This window comes from Aegilops tauschii, chromosome 4, assembly GCF_002575655.3.
Source record: "Aegilops tauschii subsp. strangulata cultivar AL8/78 chromosome 4, Aet v6.0, whole genome shotgun sequence".
Taxonomy (NCBI): Eukaryota; Viridiplantae; Streptophyta; class Magnoliopsida; order Poales; family Poaceae; genus Aegilops; species Aegilops tauschii.
The window spans coordinates 5724359-5744540 of NC_053038.3; the positions used below are offsets into that span (position 1 = coordinate 5724359).

At 53.2% G+C, this 20182-nt stretch overlaps 1 non-coding gene and 1 pseudogene across 1 annotated transcript; both read right to left on the minus strand.

Moving 5' to 3' along the window:
- Positions 1-5572: 5572 nt before the first annotated feature.
- Positions 5573-5643, minus strand: TRNAG-GCC (transfer RNA glycine (anticodon GCC)). The gene has a single exon. It is a non-coding gene; the product is annotated as a tRNA-Gly (tRNA).
- Positions 5644-12545: 6902 nt separating this feature from the next.
- Positions 12546-13409, minus strand: LOC109767206 (cation/calcium exchanger 1-like; annotated as a pseudogene).
- Positions 13410-20182: the final 6773 nt, after the last annotated feature.

A 20182-nucleotide genomic window follows, 5' to 3' on the forward strand; every position in this document is an offset into this window, starting at 1 on the left:
GTGACTGGCTAGGTAGCACCGACGGCCCTCGCTTGGAGCATCGTGGTGGCCATGCACCACATCCTCGCTAGTAGCCGCCGGAATCAGCAGAAAATCATGCATGCTTCAAGCCAGCTAAAGGGCAGCACGCCGGCCATGGTATGCAACAGAGGCTCGGAGCACAGGAGACCTTGTCGTCATTGCACGTCCGACACTTGCCGCACCGCACGTCTAACACTTGTCGTAATGACGATGGAAGCAGGCGACAACGTCGACGAGTGTTGCAAAGCAACTCTGACGACCCTCCGTGCCCCTCGTAGCACACAACTTTCTCCAAATGTTGCGTTGCAACAGCCGTGGCCGGTGAGGACGCCTTCACGAATGTAGGCTGCAGCCATTGCAGCACCGACAACGCCGATGAGTGTTGCACGGCAGCTCTGACGACCATGCAGCATCGCGCCTCCGCGCCCATGGCAGCACATACGCAACTCTCTCACGTGTTGCGCTACAGCAGCTGTCGCCGGTGAGGACGCCCCACTTGTCGCAGCTACGACGGATGTGGCCGGCAGCCGTGCAGTACCGACGTGTGCTGCATTGCAACACCACCAACGCCGACGAGCGCTACCCAGAAGCATCGATGACCCTCAGCGTCACGCCCCCGTCCAGCTTGCAACACCGACTAGTGGGTGGATCGCAGCAACGCGCAGCTGTCTACTGGTGCTATGTCGCAGCACCTAAGCGTTTCTGCAGCGTTGCGGGTGCTGCGTCGCATGGCGATGTGCTGTATTACAACACGACCGGTGGTTTTGCGCCGTTGATTGGAGCACGCCGGGCTTGGCCAGTCACGCTCATGGCGGAGAGTAGCAGAGACCAGCGAGAGGTCAGAGGTTAGAGACGAAGGGAAAAACTGATGGCTAACTCACGTGTTCGCACCAAAAGGTAAGGATATAAGGTTGCGTTGTGTGGACCCCATGGGAAGCAAGGCGTGCATGCAGCCACTTGACGCGGGTGTGTGCGGGAGATACGACCGCCGTAGGATCCAGCTGGATCGGACGTTCCGCGACGCGGTTGATGACAGGACGAAATCTGTCGGTTGAAATAAACACTTCCCCAATTGGTAAAAGGCGAACTCCCCCAGTGTGTACAGAGGTTTCCTAAGTGTGTCGGCCCATCAGCGTAATTGTTTTATGAATCAGTTATGTTTCTTTCTACCATTTTTGTGTGGGGTTTTCCTGCGGTTTTTGTTTTGCTTTTTTTGTTTTGTTTTGTTTTGTTTTTAATTTTCAGTTGTCCCTTTTCTTTTTGTACTTGTATTTTTCCTTTTTTTTATTTTTTTAAACATCTCTCAAACACATGATCTTTTTCCCCCAATTCATGAACTTCTTCAAATTAGCGACTGATTTTCAAATCCATGAATTTTCTCAAATTCAGGAACTTTTTTTAGGAAAATGGCTAACTTTTTTCAAATCCACTAACTTTTTCCTTTTTGAATACTTGAAATTTTTTGAATTTGAGAACATTTTCCAAATCTGTAAACCTTTTTCAAATGTATGATTTTTTCCATATTCATGAACTTTTTCAAATTTGTGAAATACCTCAAATACGTGAAGTTTTTACAGATTCACTTAGTATTTTTTTTAAATGAACTTTTTCCAAATTCATGAACTCGAGATTTTTTTTCTAAATTCATGGATATTTTAAGCTTTGCAAATAGTTTTTGGATTTGTGATTTTGTCAACTTTTCAGTTAAAGTCAATAGTCAACAACCTAGTTAACGGTTATGGTCCCGGTCAACAGTAAATGGTCGTGGCGAACAAGCAACCAGCGTCCTGGATTGAGCGGCCCGAGCAATGTGGGTTCAAAACTACTCCCTCCGTCCCATAATATAAGAACGTTTTTGACGAATACCTTTTTAGCGAAGCAGGAATTTATTAACTCATAATGTTTTCAAGAGTGAGGCAATCGGTACAGAGCCGCGGCCCATTATGTCCTCGGCATGTAGAACGGCGACGAGCGGCGAGGCGAGGGAGACGGCGGGCCTGGTAGTGTGTTTTTTTCTTTTTTGTAAAATATTTTAAATATGTATGAACTCTCGCCGTGTTTGGTTGAATTTGGTTTGAACTTGCCGAAATATATATGAACTCGCCGAAAATGATTGAATTTGCGCCATGTTTGTGCCGCACTTTAATTTTCACAAAAATTCGTGGGCGCCGTGACTGGGTGGCATCACGCCCCCAGCTCGCGTTTTGCGCCGGTGCGCCCCAGGGGGCGATTTTTAGCACCTCCTGGGGGGCCAACGGCTGGAGATGCTCTTATTACGCGTCCATTGGAGCTTGTCTACAGGTTGCGCGCGTGCTAAAATGGCAAAATTTACGGCGCGGCAGCGCGGCCGTTGGAGATGCTCTTAAATGTGGTTAAATCGGTTGTGTGCTAGTGTCCACCTACCTTCTACTTCCGTGGCTTGAGCTCCATCTGGCATTTCTCAGTCAGTTGGACAGTGACACACAACTGCACAACAACGTATTGCCTTTGAATCCTCCTCCACAAGAAACGTCTCCTTCCTCCTCCCGTCGGCGCCGCCGCGGATCCGCCCCGCCTCCGATGGCCTTTGGCCTATGGAGATGCGGAGGATCTCGGCCCCCCGCCGGCGGAAGGGACCCCGTTCTCGTTGTTACTAGGTTGAACGTCTTGGTTGGGCTGTGTGGCGGCGGTGATGTCCCTCCGTAGCAATAATGTCTCCCACGTCCTATCTCCGTCCCGATGGTGCGAATAGCGTTGTCGGAGGATGTGTGGAGGTGTGTCTCCGTCGGATCTCATGGGATTCGATCAGTGCTGGTCTTCGGTGGATCTCTTTGGATCCAGTTTTTGTCCGTCTTCGTTCGTGTGGTTCCAGGTTTGATCTTTCCAATCTACAACTCTCTTCATCGGCGATGGTTGCTGCTCTGGTGTGTTGGTCTTTTGGGGCCTTAGCACGACGACTTTCCGACTGTCTACTACAACAAGGTTTGCCCGACTCCAGTGATGGATGGGTGATGACAGCGGCGCGCCTTCGGCTCGCTCCAGTGCTTGTAGTCGTCGCTAGGTGGTCCATAGACCTAATTGTAATTTTTATTACCTCTTGTGTTCTCTGTACTGCCATGATTGATGAATAGATTGGAAATTTCTCTCGCAAAAAAAATGTATTGCCTTTGAAAAAAGGGATTAAATGGGCAAAATAATATTAAAAAACATGCAAGTGTGGGGATGGTCGGTCACGGGTGCAAATTGGTGCTCTGCCGCTGCCGCTCGGCTGCTCCCACCGTGCACAAGTTAATTTGCGTCCTTGTCTAAAAAGAAAAAAAGAAAAGTTAATATGACGCGTCAATGCAACAATTTTTCACCTCATCGGTGGGTGCAAATTGGTGCTCAACCATTGGCGTGCAACATATATATTCCGTTTCACCTAGCCACGGTAACACGCGCACACACACACACCCTTTGCACCAGTCGCGAGCAGTTTGTTTGCAAAGTTGACCGTGACGTCGGACGGCTGCATGCGGCAGGCGGGGCCCCTGAAGCGAACCACCCAACGACGCGCGCGCACCGGACGAGGGAGGGCCCCGGCCGGAACCGAAAGCCAACCAACGCCCGACGGAAAAGGCCGTTTCCCCTCGCGATCGGTCGGTCGACAACACAAAGGCCCAAAAGCTCTGCGATGCAGAGAAACAAAGCCTACGCCGACCCGACACGTCGCGGTCGCGCCATCGCCACGGCGCCCTCCACTCTACTCTATCTCCTGGATGGGTGGATGGTCCTACGGGTATCTATCTCCGGCGCGCCCCGGCTCCCAAGGCTTGGCCGACTAGCTAGGTCGGGACCGGCGGCCCGGCAGGCACGGATTCCTTCTCCTGCCGCGACGGAGACGCGGGCGGGAAGGGACACGGGCCGACGGCATACACGGATGGATGGCCGGAGGACCTGCGTACCTGACGACTAGTGGGCGGCTGGGGCCCGTCGGCGCTACATGCCAGGCACGGCTCTCCGCTCTCCAGGTTTGGATCATCGGTTTGTGCAAAACATCATATCCGCGACAAGTGCAGGCCGTGTGTGCCAGACGTCCAAGGCTTAGAACATCGCTACCAAGTCTAGTGCAACCAGTAACTTCTTCAGCGTTGAGTCCACTCCAAGACTTTGAGAAAGATAAAATGATCTGGTCCATGGATGGTACATAAAGGTTCTGATCAAATCGTAGGCCGTCCTAGCACGTGTGGGCTCGTCTCCATTTTCTTATAAAGAAAACCATTTTTATTTGTGGGAAACCCTTTCTTTCCATTACCGATGATGGGGTGTGGGAGGAGGAGGAGGAGGGAGTGTCACAGCGAGCGAGGTCGGCGATGTGTTCGCCGAAGACTAGGGCTCATATGGAGATGAGAAACTGCTCTAACCCAAATTCAAATTCAAATGACCACTCATGCCGCCGTGTCTTCACCCTCGCCTAGAAGGACCCGGGCTACGATGCATGCTCCAAGACTCCCAAAGGTTTTTGAAAACAAAAGCCGATGGCAGGTGAACCGCATCTCCATGTTCCTCGAATTCATGACCCTTTCATCCCGCAAACTTGGAACCAATCTGGCAACATTTCATAGTTCATCATAAAAATTTCTTTGTTACCTCCCTGCGAAGAGAGACCGCTTTCTTCAGAGGCTTGCGAACATCAAGACGCACCTGGACTCTGTAAAAATCACATAGAAATCGAAAGAAGTGGGTTACGACACCACATACTCCCCTATTTGCTGGTTGTCTTTGAAGGGCCATAGACAACCCTGAGTTACAGTCTCCCAAGTATCCAAACTACATCACAAACATGTTTTCATCTAGGGTTCTGGTATTTTCCTCTCGAGCTAAATCCCACACAGTCATCATGTTCTGAAGAACCACTAGATGATGAAGCCCTTGTCCATATGAATACGTACAATGATTATCCATCTCATGTCCTCCTCAGCCAGATGTTGTTCTTCCTCAAAAATAACATCACCGAGAACTTCCTAATTGAGATCGAGATCATGCATATGCGTTCCTGGCTCCTCCTGTCGCCGGCGGCTTGAAAACGTTGCGGTAGATAGTGCAGTCGAGCGGCATGATGATTTTCGACTCCGAGTACCCAACCACCTAGCTAGAGCTAGCGAGGTCCATGGCTGCCAGCAACCTGTGTACTACTAGTGCGAAATGGCGCGCCACCTACACCGAGCCGAGCTCTCTCTTACTTTCGCGAGCGAATCCGGCCGGCGCCTGCACCTACTGGATCGGCGACATGGCGCGTACATTTGTACATCCAAGAGCGACGTGTACCCATTTAAATCCATTCAAGTTTGCGCGTCTGTACTGTCCAGGTTGAACTGTAGTAGGAGTCAGGCATGGTTCACGTTGAGAGAGTGCAGACTGGTGAGTGAGTGCAGATGCCGAGACCGGGTGGGCCTGGGAATCTGGTCGTGGGGCTTGGGCTCTGCGGGCCGTACCTCCTCACGGGGCGTTTTGCAGCTGCAGGATGGCCCAGCTTGGTGTCAGTCATGTTACATCTGGTCGCAGGTGGTTTTGAAATGGCAAAAAAAAGGAGTGCACCAGCCGGGAATCGAACCCGGGTCTGTACCGTGGCAGGGTACTATTCTACCACTAGACCACTGGTGCTTCCATGCGTGATGAGCACCCTAATCCTCACTTAGTTAGAAGGTACTCATACTGAGGACAACTTTCCAGCCGCGTAGCGCACGGTGGCACAGTGGCGTGAGCCCGTGACAGGGACAGAGAGAAAGGGAAAGCGAGCACGGTAATAACAATACTAAGAAGAAGCCAAGAAACAAAATGGCTAGTCCTCGGGAGGACCACACGAGCCGGGCCGTGCCACCAGGGTGCAACACGATGTCAGGGGCTCACCGGCCAAACCGGAAAGAGGGGCTCCGGACGGAGCAGTTCAGTCGAGGAACCGTGATCGTCTTGGCTTCGTTGTTCCGGCCAGCAACCGTCACATCGCCCATGTACTACAACTGCTCTACTCTATCCGGTGCATGTTAACATGTATTATTTCATGTGTATTTGTACCTGTGTATACCCTCCTAGTATATAGGATCGTGGGTGTTGCCCGGGCCTGCGTGCCACATTGATCGGGCCTTCCGTTGTAACTCCTCCTGTATATGTTGTACCGAGGGCAGTCTGCCAATCACTGCGAATACTATTGTGCCGATCTCCTTCCAACTTGGTATCAGCGACCAGTTCCTCGCTCCCGCTCCGTCCTGCGCCATGGCCGTCGAGCACGGATCCTCCTCCTCCGCCGCCACCAGCTCTGCCTCCTCGCCGAGCTCCCTCTCCTCCGCCTCTTCCGCAGCCACGTCCAGCGGCACCATGGCCTCTACCTCACCGGCCTTCGTGTTCGGCACCACTCCGGCCCACACCACCGGCTCCTCTGCTCCCTCTGCGTCCCAGTTCGCCCCTCTTTTCTCCTCCCAACCATCCCCACCACCACCACCGGCCCCCCTGCTCGCCATCCCATGTTCAACGATCATGTGTCCAACCACATCAAATTCCTCCTCGACCCCGACGAACACAACTTTCACAAATGGAAGTCCTTCTTCCTCATGGTCCTCGTCCGCCATGGCCTCTCCTACCTTATCGAGCACCCCCCCTCCCCCAAACGCCGATTCCCAGTACCTTGAGCTCGACACCCATGTCGCTCTGGGGGTGTATGCCACCCTTGCGGACTCCCTCATCGACCACGTCATCGGCGCCACCACTACCTACGATCTCTGGACCCGGATCAACGCCTACTTCCTCGCCAACCGCGCTGCTCGGTACATGACGCTCAACAGGCAGTACCGGAATCTCAAGCAGGGAGATCTCTCGGTCGCCGAGTACGCGCGGCGCATGAAGCAGCTCACCGCCGGCCTCGCCGACATCGACCACGCCGTCACCGAGGTCGACCTCACCTCCCAGTTCCTCCATGGCCTTGATGGGCGCCTTGACACCATTCGGGTCGTCCTGGGCGACACTGTTCCCCTGCCACCATTCGAGACCGTCTTCTCGCGCGTCAAACTCGCCGAGGAGAACCTCGCCCAGCGCGCCTCCGAGGTCAGCGCCACGGTGCTCGCCGTCCATGGATCTGGCACGCCTCCCAGTGGCTCCTCCGCCGCTTCCGGCTCCCCTGGCGCCGGCGGTTCCGCTCCTCGCTCGGGTGATCGCGGGACCGATCGCTCTCAGGATCGTGGGCGCGGCTCCTCCTATCGCCAGCATGATAACGGTGACCGCGGCCGTGGGCGCGGTCGCGGTGACCAGGACGGCCGGGGCTCTGCATCGACCTTCAACCCCTACATGGGCTTCTTCGCCCCCTACGGCATGGCCTTGCCCTCGCCGCGCTCCGGCTAGATCCCGCCCAACACTGCTGGTGTCCTCGGACCACGCCCGGGTGCCCACGCCAACGCGTACTCCATGCAGTTCCCGCCCTACCCCGCGCCACCTCCGCTCCAGGCACCGTCTTGGGATCATCTCGCCATGCTCCAGGCGGCCTACAGCTCTCAAGGCTTCCCCAACAACGGCAACGGCCCCGCCGAGTGGTACCTCGACAGCGGTGCTTCCTCCCACGTCACCGGCAACCCTGGTAACATTCACCGGTCCAATCCCTCTTTAAAGCATCATTTATCTCATATTGTTGTTGGCAACGGCACTCACCTCCCCATACAAGCCATCGGTTCCACCACCCTCCCACACAACTTTCACTTGCGTGACGTTTTGTTCTCACCCCGCGTTGTTACTAGTCTTATTTCTGTACGTCAGTTCACTCGCGACAATTCTTGTTCTATCGAATTTTACCCATTCGGTTTTCTTGTGAAGGATCTTCGCACCAGGAGGGTCCTCATGATCTCCGCTAGCTCCGGCGATCTCTATCCATTCTTCGGCAATAACAAGACTTGGCCCGCTGCTCTCCTCGCCACGACCTCCTCCGCCGACATCTGGCATCGTCGGCTCGGCCATCCGAGTCCCCAAACAATTGCTTCCTTAGCTGCAAAGGATTTTCTTCCTTCATGTAATAATGTGGTGCACACTCCTTGTAACGCGTGTCAGCTAAGCCGACAACCGCGTCTTCCCTTTTCTTCTTCTAGTAGCCGCACCTCTGCTCCTTTTGAGCTTGTTCATTGTGACTTGTGGACGTCACCAGTTGTAAGCTTCTCAGGCTACCAATATTATTTAGTTGTGCTCGATGATTACACACATTTTTCGTGGTATTTCCCTCTACGGAACAAGTCTGACACCTCCATAGTCTTGCAACGCTTCTTTACATTTGTGCGCACCCAATATAACATCATCATCAAAGCTTTGCAATGCGACAACGGCGGTGAATTCATCAACCACTCCTTACGCGCTTTTCTTTCCACCAACGGCATCTCCTACTGGTTCTCCTGTCCACATACGTCCCCGCAAAACGGCAAGGCCGAGCGCCTCCTTCGTACCACAAATGACATCGTACGCACACTTCTCCTTCCCGCCCATTTACCCCCACCATTCTGGGTTGAAGCGCTGCACACCGCCACCCACCTCCTCAACATTCGCCCTTCGCGCTCCATCGCTGGTTATACACCGTTCTACCTTCTCCATGGACGACATCCCTCCTATGATCACCTTCGCGTGTTCGGCTGTCTTTGCTATCCCAACCTCTATGCCACATCCGCTCACAAGCTCGCACCACGCTCCACACGCTGCGTTTTCCTTGGCTACCCCCTCGAGCACAAGGGGTACCGCTGCTATGATCTAACCACTCGTCGTGTTATAGTCTCCCGACATGTCACGTTCGATGAACAAGTTTTTCCCTACGAGCCAGCCACACCAGCGCCTTCCAAAACCCGCGCCACACCGGATCCACCCCGCCAGATCCTCCCGTCTGACCCGGCACCCGATCCCACACCTCCCTCGCCTCCGCAACGGGCCCCGCCTCCCGGCCCTGATGGGACGCCCCCATGCAGGCCAATCACGCCCCCGGATCCCACCTCCACCTCCTCGCCTGGGTCCCCGTCCCCCACGCGTCGCTCCCGCACCAGCTCCCGCCAGCCGACCGAGTCCACCTCGATCCCCACGCCACCCGCTCCACCCACGCCTGTCGCCCCACGCATTTCCTCGGATCGCGCCCCTGTCCGCGCATCTCCCTCGGATCACGCTCCTTCCTCGTCCACCTGCCCCACCGGATCCCCCTCGCATTCCGCGCTGACCACTCCCTCCCCTCCACGTCTCCCAGCTCGCGCCCGTCCCATTCTTCCACCGCAAAATTTCCACACCATGCGTACACGTGCCAAATCAGGTTTTTGCCAGCCCAAACGTCTATTCCATACCAGCACCGCCTCCACACCAATCTCTCCCATACCAGCCACATACCGTTCGGCTCTCAAAGACCCCAATTGGCAACATGCAATGTGTGATGAATATGATGCTTTAATGAAGAATTCGACTTGGTGTTTGGTTCCTAGACCTGCAGGTGTTAACGTGGTGACCGGGAAGTGGATCTACCGCCACAAGTTCCATCCAGATGGCACCTTGGCGCGCTACAAGGCACGATGGGTTGTCCGTGGCTTCACTCAGAAAGAAGGCGTTGATTATGACGAAACTTTCAGTCCGGTTGTCAAACCGGCCACTATTCGAGCTGTCCTTAGCCTTGCCACGACGAGCTCCTGGCCCATCCGGCAACTCGACGTCAAGAACGCCTTCCTTCATGGCGACCTCCAGGAGACGGTGTACTGTGCTCAACCCTCTGGCTTCGTCGATCCCTCACGTCCGGACCATGTGTGTCTCCTCCGTAAGTCTCTCTACGGTTTGAAACAGGCTCCACGCACATGGTTCCACCGGTTTCGGATGTTTCTCTTGTCCCTTGGCTTTGTTGCCTCAAAGAGCGATTCCTCCCTCTTCATACTACACCGTGGCACCTCCATCGCCTACCTCCTTGTCTACGTCGATGATATAATTCTTACCGCCAGTACACCCCACACTCTTCACCATATCATCCACGCCCTCAAACATGAATTCTCCATGACCGATCTTGGTGGTCTTCATCATTTTCTCGGCATAAATGTCACCCCCAATGATTCTGGTCTCTTCTTATGTCAACAACAGTACGCTCTTGAGGTTCTTGAACGAGCCAACATGCTCCACTGCAAGCCGGTTCCCACTCCGGTGGATACCACCTCCAAGCTTTCTGCCCAAGCCGGCGCCCTCTTGGCCAATCCAACCCTATATCGCAGCCTCGCCGGAGCTCTGCAATATCTCACCCTCACCCGACCCGACCTCTCCTATGCCGTGCAACAAGTGTGTTTATTCATGCATGCCCCACGCGACTCTCATATGCAGCTTGTCAAACGCATTCTTCGCTATTTGCGTGGCACAACACACTATGGCTTACAACTCTTTAAGTCTTCCTCGCACGAGCTTGTGGCCTACACAGACGCAGACTGGGCCGGGTGCCCTGACACACGCAAATCTACCTCGGGCTTTTGCGTCTTTCTTGGGCAGAATCTCCTCTCTTGGTCGTCAAAACGGCAGGCTACCGTCTCACGGTCCAGTGCAGAGGCTGAATACAGGGGTGTGGCCAACTGTGTTGCCGAGTCATGTTGGCTTCGTCAGCTGCTACATGAGCTCCGGCGTCCTCCGTCGCAAGCCACCATCGTCTATTGTGACAATGTCAGTTCAGCCTACATTGCCACCAATCCGGTACAACATCAACGGACGAAGCACATTGAGATTGATCTTCACTTCGTCCGTGATCGTGTGGCCCTCGGGGAAGCTCGCGTGCTCCATGTTCCATCCAGCTCGCAGTTCGCCGATGTCTTCACCAAGGGCCTCCCAACACAGGTCTTCCGCGACTTTCGTGACAGCCTAAACATCCTTCCCAATGGAGTTCTGGCTGAGGGGGGGTGTTAACATGTATTATTCCATGTGTATTTGTACCTGTGTATACCCTCCTAGTATATAGGATCGTGGGTGTTGCCCGGGCCTGCGTGCCACATTGATCGGGCCTTCTGTTGTAACTCCTCCTGTATATGTTGTACCGAGGGCAGTCTGCCAATCACTACGAATACTATTGTGCCGATCTCCTTCCAACTGTGCATGCGGAGCACCCAATAGAAGCAAAACGCTGCGTCATTGTCATTACGCTGTAGGAGTCTTGAAACGCTCAAACGCACGCGGCGGTTTCCTCGTTTCGTCGTCGTCGTCGTCGTCGTGGTGGTCATGCACGGTGTAGATTGCTACCACCCGGCCGGCCGTGGCTATCTAGGACTACTCGGAGTGTGGGTAGCGATCGCCGGCCGGCTCCTGAGCGACGTGTGTAGTAACTGCAATTTAATTGCGCCGTCTTTTCTTCACACCGCGTGAGAGCTACTGCTCCTCCTTATACTACTACGTGTATACATTCATTCATTCACCCTGTGACCGCGTGACGGCGACCTGCAAATTGTCCCGTCGTCTGCTTTGGGGAGATGGTCAGCTCAACGCAGACCTCCCTCCCACGACGCGAGAGAGATGCGGGAGGTTGGATTTGGTGCTCCACCAACAAATGGGAAAGCTCAGCGCCAACTTTACCGGTATATACATAAACTGAAGTCACCGGCTCGGGGAAGAATGCATGCCATGGACGAAATTCCGGAGCAAGACTCAAACCGAAGCTTGTTCACTGGTACTATTAAGCTGCGGCTCCAAGCAAAGCAGCAGATGCCATGCACGGCATTATATTCTTTTTCCGTCGGCCGACTAGAGCTGATATTATGCTTGCTTCAACCCAGATGTGTGCGCGGCTACCTAATTTAGTCCGCGAGGAAGGAAAAGAACAGCGACCATTTCCCGTCGACCGCCGCCCTTGTCTGCCACTGGACTAGCACACACGTCGACGAATAGAAGGATCTAGCGAGGCGAGGCCCTGTCCTGTGCTAACGCGTCGAGCAAGGCGACGCAAGTTTATTCATGGACTTCTGCGTAAGCGCGTCGCGGGCGCATAAACAAAGGGGACCTGACCGAAAGCATGTGTACAGGGTAGGCAGTACGACCGGAGCAAAGCACAGAGTAGTGTCTGTCGCCCCGGATTTTCTTTATTTTATTCAAGGAAACATAACAAAGATTCGCCGGCCTTGTAAGTCTTATTTAGAAGCAACGGAATCGGGCAACTGGTTGCTGATTAGACAGCGGACAAGACAGGTCCGTCCCGTGCTCTTGTTCTAGCTAGATTTTGTCTGTCGGTGCCGGCAAATCCATCCTAGGGATGGACGGACGGGTGCATGACGAGGCAAACAATTATCAACACTAGCCGAGCAAAACGGCGCCATGTTTTCGTGACGACGACGACATCCTGGGATCCGTCGTCCGCCGTCCACTGGCCATCGATGGCGCCAGCGACCAAACGTGGTCCGAGACCGAGCTCACTCGCTCGCTCGTCGTACTTGGATCGCAACGTCGAGCTAACTCCGGCCGAGCAATCAATCCAGATCGATACGTGCATGCATTCGTTTCTCGGTACCGTGGAGGGAAAATCATCTTGATGCCAACCAAAACAATCCACAATTACATCCACTAGCTAATCCGTCGGTAATCAACGCCTACAGGCTAATCGCTAGTGCTACTGCTACCACTGTACAGGCATCTGATGATCCATGTATGTATCACCCTCCGTCGGCCCACCAGCCTACGTACATCGGCGCACAGTGCCGCCATTGACGGGAGCAGAGCATGCTCTGCAGTGGCGCGAGAGCTACCCGAACCAGAGGCCGAGGCTGTCGAGGACGCGGACGCCGAAGAAGGCGAGGTAGATGACGATGAAGCCCACCCCGTACACCCGGTCCAGACGCATGCCCCTCGCCGGCACCACCACCAGCGCCCACGCCAGCCCGGCGCACAGGAACCCCACCGTCTCGTACACCGCGGAGTCCGCCGGCAGCGTGAACGGCGCCGGGTACTGCGCGCCGGCCGCCAGCGTGAGTGACAGCCCCAGCCCCACCACCGTGTTGAACAGCGGCCCGGCGTAGCAGGCCGACACCGCCGTCTGCGCGCCGCCCGGGCCGCCGTGCGTCGCCATCGCCACGTTGGAGACCAGGTCGCCCAGCGAGTCCCCCCACGCCAGCACGTCACGCCCAGCACGCTCGCCTTCACGCCCACCATGTACCCGATCGCCACCAGCTCGCGCGCCAGGGTGTACGCCCAGAGCACGCTCATCAGGAACCCCGCGGCTAGCGACGGCACGCGGCGCTGGCGCCCGCGGGGGGGGCGAGGCGGCGTCCGTGGTGGTGGACGCGGGGAGCGCGGCGATCGCTGTTGTGGTGGCGTGAGGATGTTGCCGCCGGGCTGTGCGAGGTACAGGTCGTGGCGAGGAGCACGGGCGCCAGCGCGGCGGAGGCCACGGCGCAGGTCCGGGACCAGCGGTGCGTGGCGATGTCCATTGTCCGGGATGGATCACAGGGCCGCTCAGAAAATAAGAAGATGCGTTGAGTATACCCGCGCATCAATCCATTTGAAGTTGGAGACTTGGAGTACGTGCGCGTCTGCACATTTGAAGTTGGGTAGGTAGTCGACGGACGGGATGGTCTATGGGTATATACACCCTATATGAAAAAAAAAATTCAAAAAAATCTGAAAATATTTTTGAAATAAACTTGACCTTCCATCGTACTGGTAAAAAAATTCCACAAAAAGAAAACCCCCGGCCAAAATAGTGTGAATAATGACTTATAATAGCAAATAAATTTTTTTGCCCTGAAGTCATTGCCCAGTTTTTAATCGCGAAAATTTATATACTAGTATATACATCCAGGAACCAAAGAGTATTTCCCGCTAGTCAACAGTTGACACACTTTAGCTACTTGCAACTCCCCTGAATTTAGAATCTGACGATTTTTTAGCCGTTGGATTTGTTCTGAGATTCATGCGTTTTTTTTTGCCTAATGTGTTTGGTGGTCTTCTGGAGTAAGTTTAATTTGGCTCCCCCCCCCCCCCCCTCTCTCAGTCACTTCTCTTTCAGTCTCTCTGCCTCTCTATAAAGTTTGTTGGTTCTTGGTGCTCCCGTGTTGATCTCTGCCTTTGTTCGTGTTAGATCTGGTCCATTATTCGATTTTGATTGAGTTCTTGAGTTATATTCTAATGTTGTTCTTCATGATTTCATTTGTAGTGCGTGTTAAGGCTCGACTGCTCCAACCAGATCGTTGGTCCTCTGTTTTGCCGATATGTTTTCCACATGCTCGAATCTCTGCTTTGTCCTTGTGATTTGTGCTTGTTTCCCATTTGATTTGGAGTTGTTGGTTACTCAATGATTAGATCTGTGTTATTTAGTTGTATTTAGTTAGCATGCAATGTAGCTGTTGCTATCTCTTTCTTCTTCTTTTTGTTGCTAGATTCTTTGCATTTTAGATCTTATTTGTCTTGTGACAAAATTCCCAAATTTGGTTCTTTCACATGTGCGTTAGCCCTAATCTAGGTTTTTAGGTATGTGTAGTTTCTATTCAGGTCGATTCTTGCCGTGATAGTCAGTTTTTAGATCTTAGGAGCATGTGCACGAAAACTTCTCAATTGTCATCAACAAGGTCAGACTAGCTCCGGTATGGAAGCGACAACAATGGGGTGTCAGCGATTCGTTATGGCGGTAGCAATGGTCATTCAATGGTATGAGCGCCTCCATGTATTTATTTCTTTGCTTGGGGTGCTTTGTAGTTCTAATGAACATTTATGATAATATCCGAATTGTTTTCGCAAAGAAAAAAGAAGCGCATGAAGAAGAAGAAACTACGGTTCACGCGAAGAACTGCGATGCCAGGACACTGACTACAAACGAACTACGATGGGGGGCACTTTGTTTTGCTCGATTTGGGATCCAATCATTCACCTCGACTACCCTGGAGTCCCTGTCATTTTTCCATCTGCGAAAATGGAGAACCTTGCAAAAACACTTCATCGGAGGCGCCGCTCGCCGTCACACACATTCGGTCATTTCTCCTGGCTTGACGAAACCACATGTGGAAGATTTCTCAATTTCCACTAGGCCGATGGATGCTTAAATGTGATTACTTGGGGAGCTCGGCAATTGTGGTGCAAGGTGTGGACGGCCCTACTATCCTAGAGACAATGGCTGCAGAAAAGTACTATGCGCAGCCGAGGACCTTCTTCTCCAGCAGTTTATGGCAGCATCAGACGTGAAGCAGGTGATCGTTGATATCGAGCAGGGGAGTAGAGGAAAGCATGCGGCAATTATCAAAGAAATTGTAGCTAGAAGTACTTCTTTTACTTGTAATTTTGTTTATGAAGGTAGGGACAATAATGTAGAGGCTCATAAGTTAGCAAGGTTTGCTTTGAACTTAGCTCCGGAGCGTCATGTGTGGTTTGGTCAACCTCATGACGTACGTGTTATTCCACATTCTGTGAACTTTGATCAATAAAGAGTGGGCTGTTACTAAAAAAAATGTACAATGGTTTTTTTCTTTCGAAAAGGAGGTTATCCCCTGGCCTCTGCATCAGGAAGATGCATGCGGCCATTTTATTAATAAGCAAACAGTTCAACAAAGTCTCCAAGGCTCAATGGCATGTACAATGGTTGATAAGATAGTTTTATCTTAAGTCTTACATGTTAATTTAGAGATGACAAAACAAATATCTACAATGGGTCATCTCTTAGTCTTATCTTTAATAACTAGTTATTCCTAAAAACGCCTTGAGACATATTGTGCTAAGAGATCATCTCTTGTCTTCTCTTAAATAAGAGAAGACAAGCCTCTTCTTATGAGTTCTCTCTCCTTCACCTCATTTTTTTAGAGTCACCGGGGGAGGAGTCCCTCCACCTGAATATATTGCTCAAAGTGGCCATAATGCCAGGAGAGTGATCCAGTTTATAAGAAACCGGATCGAAAACCTTAACAAATTGACCCCGTTTATGAGGAAAACCGAGTCGAAAACCAGACAAGTAACAAGTGTTACAAGAAAAGGAGAGGAACATGACGCCCAACATAAGGCAAGACCTAGCTAGCAAACTAACAGGACCAGGTAGATGAGGGGTGCGTCGAGGGATCACAATACCAAGACTCTACAAACAGCCTAACGCACCGCACCGGCGTGCGTATCAAACTCCACGGCACAACAGAGGAGGATCCGCAATCAACGAGTGCCAACGCCTAACACGAACCTTGACTGGTAGCTCCACCACGGAAGTTCAAGATGATTAGCAAGTCGGGGAGGCGTCATTGCGTCGTCATTGAGCAAAGATGAACCAAGATGAGACCAAGAGCCCGAGGCTTGCCTCAACAGAACAGGGTCTTGAGCATCCAAAGTAGCAGGCCGGAGACCACACGTAGGACAGCCGAAGAGAAACACCTGAAGAGGAACACACCACCCTCGGTCCTGAGCAGGCCACAACACCACCACCACGCGAACCACCCTCATCCAGCCGCAACAACTGAAGCCGTCATTTGGGTCTCCAAGACGACGCCTCCAAGGAGGTAGTGTTGTCGAGGACACAACACCGCCATCCGACCCGGCAAGCCCGGTCTTAGATTTTTACCCGGAGACCACAAAGCAAAGTATTGTAGGTGCTAGAGCTCCACAATGGCACCTCCTACAAGGAAAACGACGTCCATAGACGTCGTTGCCGCCGGCATCGACATAGTCGATGCAGGGTTCTCACCCGGAGTTTGAGCACATCCCTACAATAAGACGACAGCCGACCACCACCGCCATCGAACCCTTCAAAAGACGAAGAAGCACGACAAGCCGCCGGAGCCAACCGCACCCTGCGGAGACCACCGACAACCAAACGTCAGCATTAGGCGCCAGATCCATCAACGGCCGCCCGAGCGCAGGCCACCGGACCCAGCGCAGGCCACCATGCCCTTCCGAGCATCATGCCGGCAAGGAGCAGAGGAGCACTGCCCGAGGCCAGGAACCACCATGGTCCGGGCTGCAGCCATACATCAGGTCTGCCGACACGCCCCACGCGCTCCACCGCACACCCGTCGGAGACCAAAACCGAAGCGCCCGCCCCGCCAACAGAAAGCAGTGAGATCATCGTCTGCAGCAGCACCGCCACCACCCCTCCACCTCCACCAGCACCACTCACCACCACCCTCCTCTGCCCCAAGCCGGACGAGCACGAGCCGATCCAGTCGGATTCAACCAGTCCAGCGAAACGCATCACCAGCAAGCCTCCAGATCCACCCCTACACGAGCATCGGCTGGCCCAGAACCATCAGGGGCGGGGGCACAGTAAGGACGCCGCCGCGCGGACCACCATAGCACAGGAGGCCGGCACCGCGCGCCCGGCGCCGTCACCTCGCGCGGGGCGATCCAGATCCGCCGACAGCGCCCACCACGAAGCAGCCCCCGCCGCGCGACGCGGCCACAGGCGCCGCCGGCCACCCGAGTCACCGCGACGAGGGGCAGCCGGCCCGGATCCGACGCCATCCGCCCACCAGATCCAGCGCGACGTGAGGCAACACCCCGGATCCGACGTGAAGCAGGGGAGGGGGAGGGGGGTACGAGCCGACGGCGGCGCAGTAAGGTTGCCCCCCGAGTCGCCAGAGGAGGCGGCGGCGCAGTAGAGTTTAGACCTATGGTGTTGGTGTTACCCCAGGCTCCTCATCCACCTCATTATTCATCCAACGTGGCACTCCTAAGATAGCACCATCGTACATGCCCTCATAGGTGCATATTGGTGCTCCACCCCTGCCGCTCGGCTGCTCCCAGCGTGCACAAGTTAATATGCGGCCTTGTCTAAAAAAAAATGTTAATATGCGTCCATGCAACTATTTCACCTCATCCATCGGGTGCAAATTGGTGCTCAACCGTCGGCGTGCAACATATACTTCGTTAGTTCGTTTCCTCGCAAAAAGAAAAACATGAGTATTCCGTTTCACCTAGCCACGGTGACACGCACACACCCTTTGCACCCGTGGCGAGCGGTTTGTTTGCACAGTGGACCGTGACGTTGGGCGGCTGAATGCGGCCGGGGGCCCTGAACCCGTGAACCGAACCAGCCAACGACGCGCGCGCACCGGGAACCAAAAGCCAACGATTTCCCCGCGCGTGACGATCGGTCGGCACGCCACCAGAGCCCAAAAAGCTCCGGGATGAACGCAAACCACGCCGACCAGACGCGTGCGACGGCACGTCGCGGTCGCGCCATCGCCACGGCGCCCTCCACTCTCCTCTATCTCCTGGATGGGTGGATGTATGGTCCTACGGGTATCTATCTCTCGAGTCTGGTGCGCCCCGACTCCCATGGCTCGGCCGACTAGGCCGGGACCGTAGGCACAGCAGGACACGGGCCGACGGCACACACGGATACGGATGGATAAGCGGCGTCGGCGCTACATGGCACGGCTCTCCTCTCGGATGGATAGGCGGGGCACCTGAGTGCGTACCTGACGACGTCGGCGCTACATGGCACGGCACGGCTCTCCGCTCTCCAGGTTTGGATCATCGGTTGGTCCCAAACGCCCGCCCAACCATCATATCGGCGACAAGTGCAGGCCGTGTGTGCCAGACGTCCATGGCTCAGCACATCGCTAGCAAGTCTACTGCAACCAGTAACTTCTTCAGCGTTGAGTCCACTCCAAGACTTTATTTTTTTGAAAGATGGAATGATCTGGTGCATGGAAGGTACATAAAAGGTTCTGATCAACCAGTAACATGATTGCTGTTTTAGCTACGAGCAAGTGTAACGATGATGCCGGTGCCGGAACATTCAAAGTAGATTATTATCTTGTACGCTTTGTCAATTTCTTCATACATCCGTACAGTGGCTTTAAAGTGTTGAAATCCCCGGTTGAAATTATGTACTTCATCCAATCCAAATTAATTGGCTCTGTTTTAGTACAAATTTAGAAGTTATTCTTGTGTGCTTGTTTCTGTCTTCATGCATGATCATGCTTCAATGCTCGTCTCTCTTGTTCGTACTAGGCTCTTCATTTCTGTGCCAAAAGAGACTGGTTTACGTACAGTCATATTCGCACAAACACATTAGAAGTAGTTCACGTAAATTGAAAAGAGCCCAAAAATAGAGTTGGCGCCACCCTATCCATTTGCCATCTTCTCTCCCTCTCGCCGACACTTGGCAGAGCCAACACGGCGGCTACGGCTGGGAGATCATGTTCGGAGGTGGCCAATGCGGACGCTCGGAGGGGGACAGCAAGATGGCGATGGACATGCGTGTTCGAGTGACCTGCGCAACCCGCTGCTCAACGGCGGTATTGGTGAAGCCGCCGACGGCGATTTTCAACAACGGCCCGGCCTAGCTAGGTCATCGGAGAACAGGGCATCGACGGATGTGTCCTTGACGGCGGCGAGCTCGACGCCATACCCGGACCTGTCGTGCACCGGTATGGATGATTTTTTTAGGTTTTCTTTAGGGAGACTTCGCGTTTGGTTTGAGACGGCGAGGCGGCGACGTTGTCCCAGAGAATAATTTTCTTCCCGCCCTTTCCACATTTCGTTGATGTGCTCGTTACCTGCAGAGGGCGCACAGAGTCATGTCTCCATTGAGTCTTTCGGCACCCGGTCGGTCTAGGTTTCCCATGGATTCGCCCAACGTTCGTGGTCTTGGCGTTTTCCTCTCTAGACGGTGATCTGTTTCGCATATCGTAATCGTCGACACCTCCTGGTCTACTTCGATGACTTCCCGACTGCTGCTTCTACAAGCTCTTGTGTTTATAAAAGTTTGCTCCGATGAGGTACATTCCCCGAGGCGGCATCAAGCTATGCTCATAGTGCGTCGCTGGTGGATGCAGGAGGAAGAAGACTTCAATCCTTCCGTTCCTTTATATAAGGTGTATTTGTTTTTTCAAAAGTTAAACAAGTGCAAGTTTGACCGAGTTTTTAGAAAAATATATCAACATTCAGAATACGAAATTTATACCATTTGATTCATCGTGAAAGTAGTTTCATATTGTATCTACTAGGTTTTGCAGATGTTGTTATCTTATTCTATAATCTTGGTCAAATATTTAAATGATTGACTTGCACGGAAACTAATACACCTTATATTCTGGAACCAAACCTGGAGAGCTCTAGTGGCAAGTTCTTCTATATGTGAAACATGAATGTGTGTTGTTGTGGCATCCTCAATGTATATATACTTTTTTTGTTGCTTTCATGCTATAATCGTGTTAAATATGTGATGTTTCATCAATTATTTGGACCAACATATCAATAAAGTGGAAGTTTATTATTTTAGTGT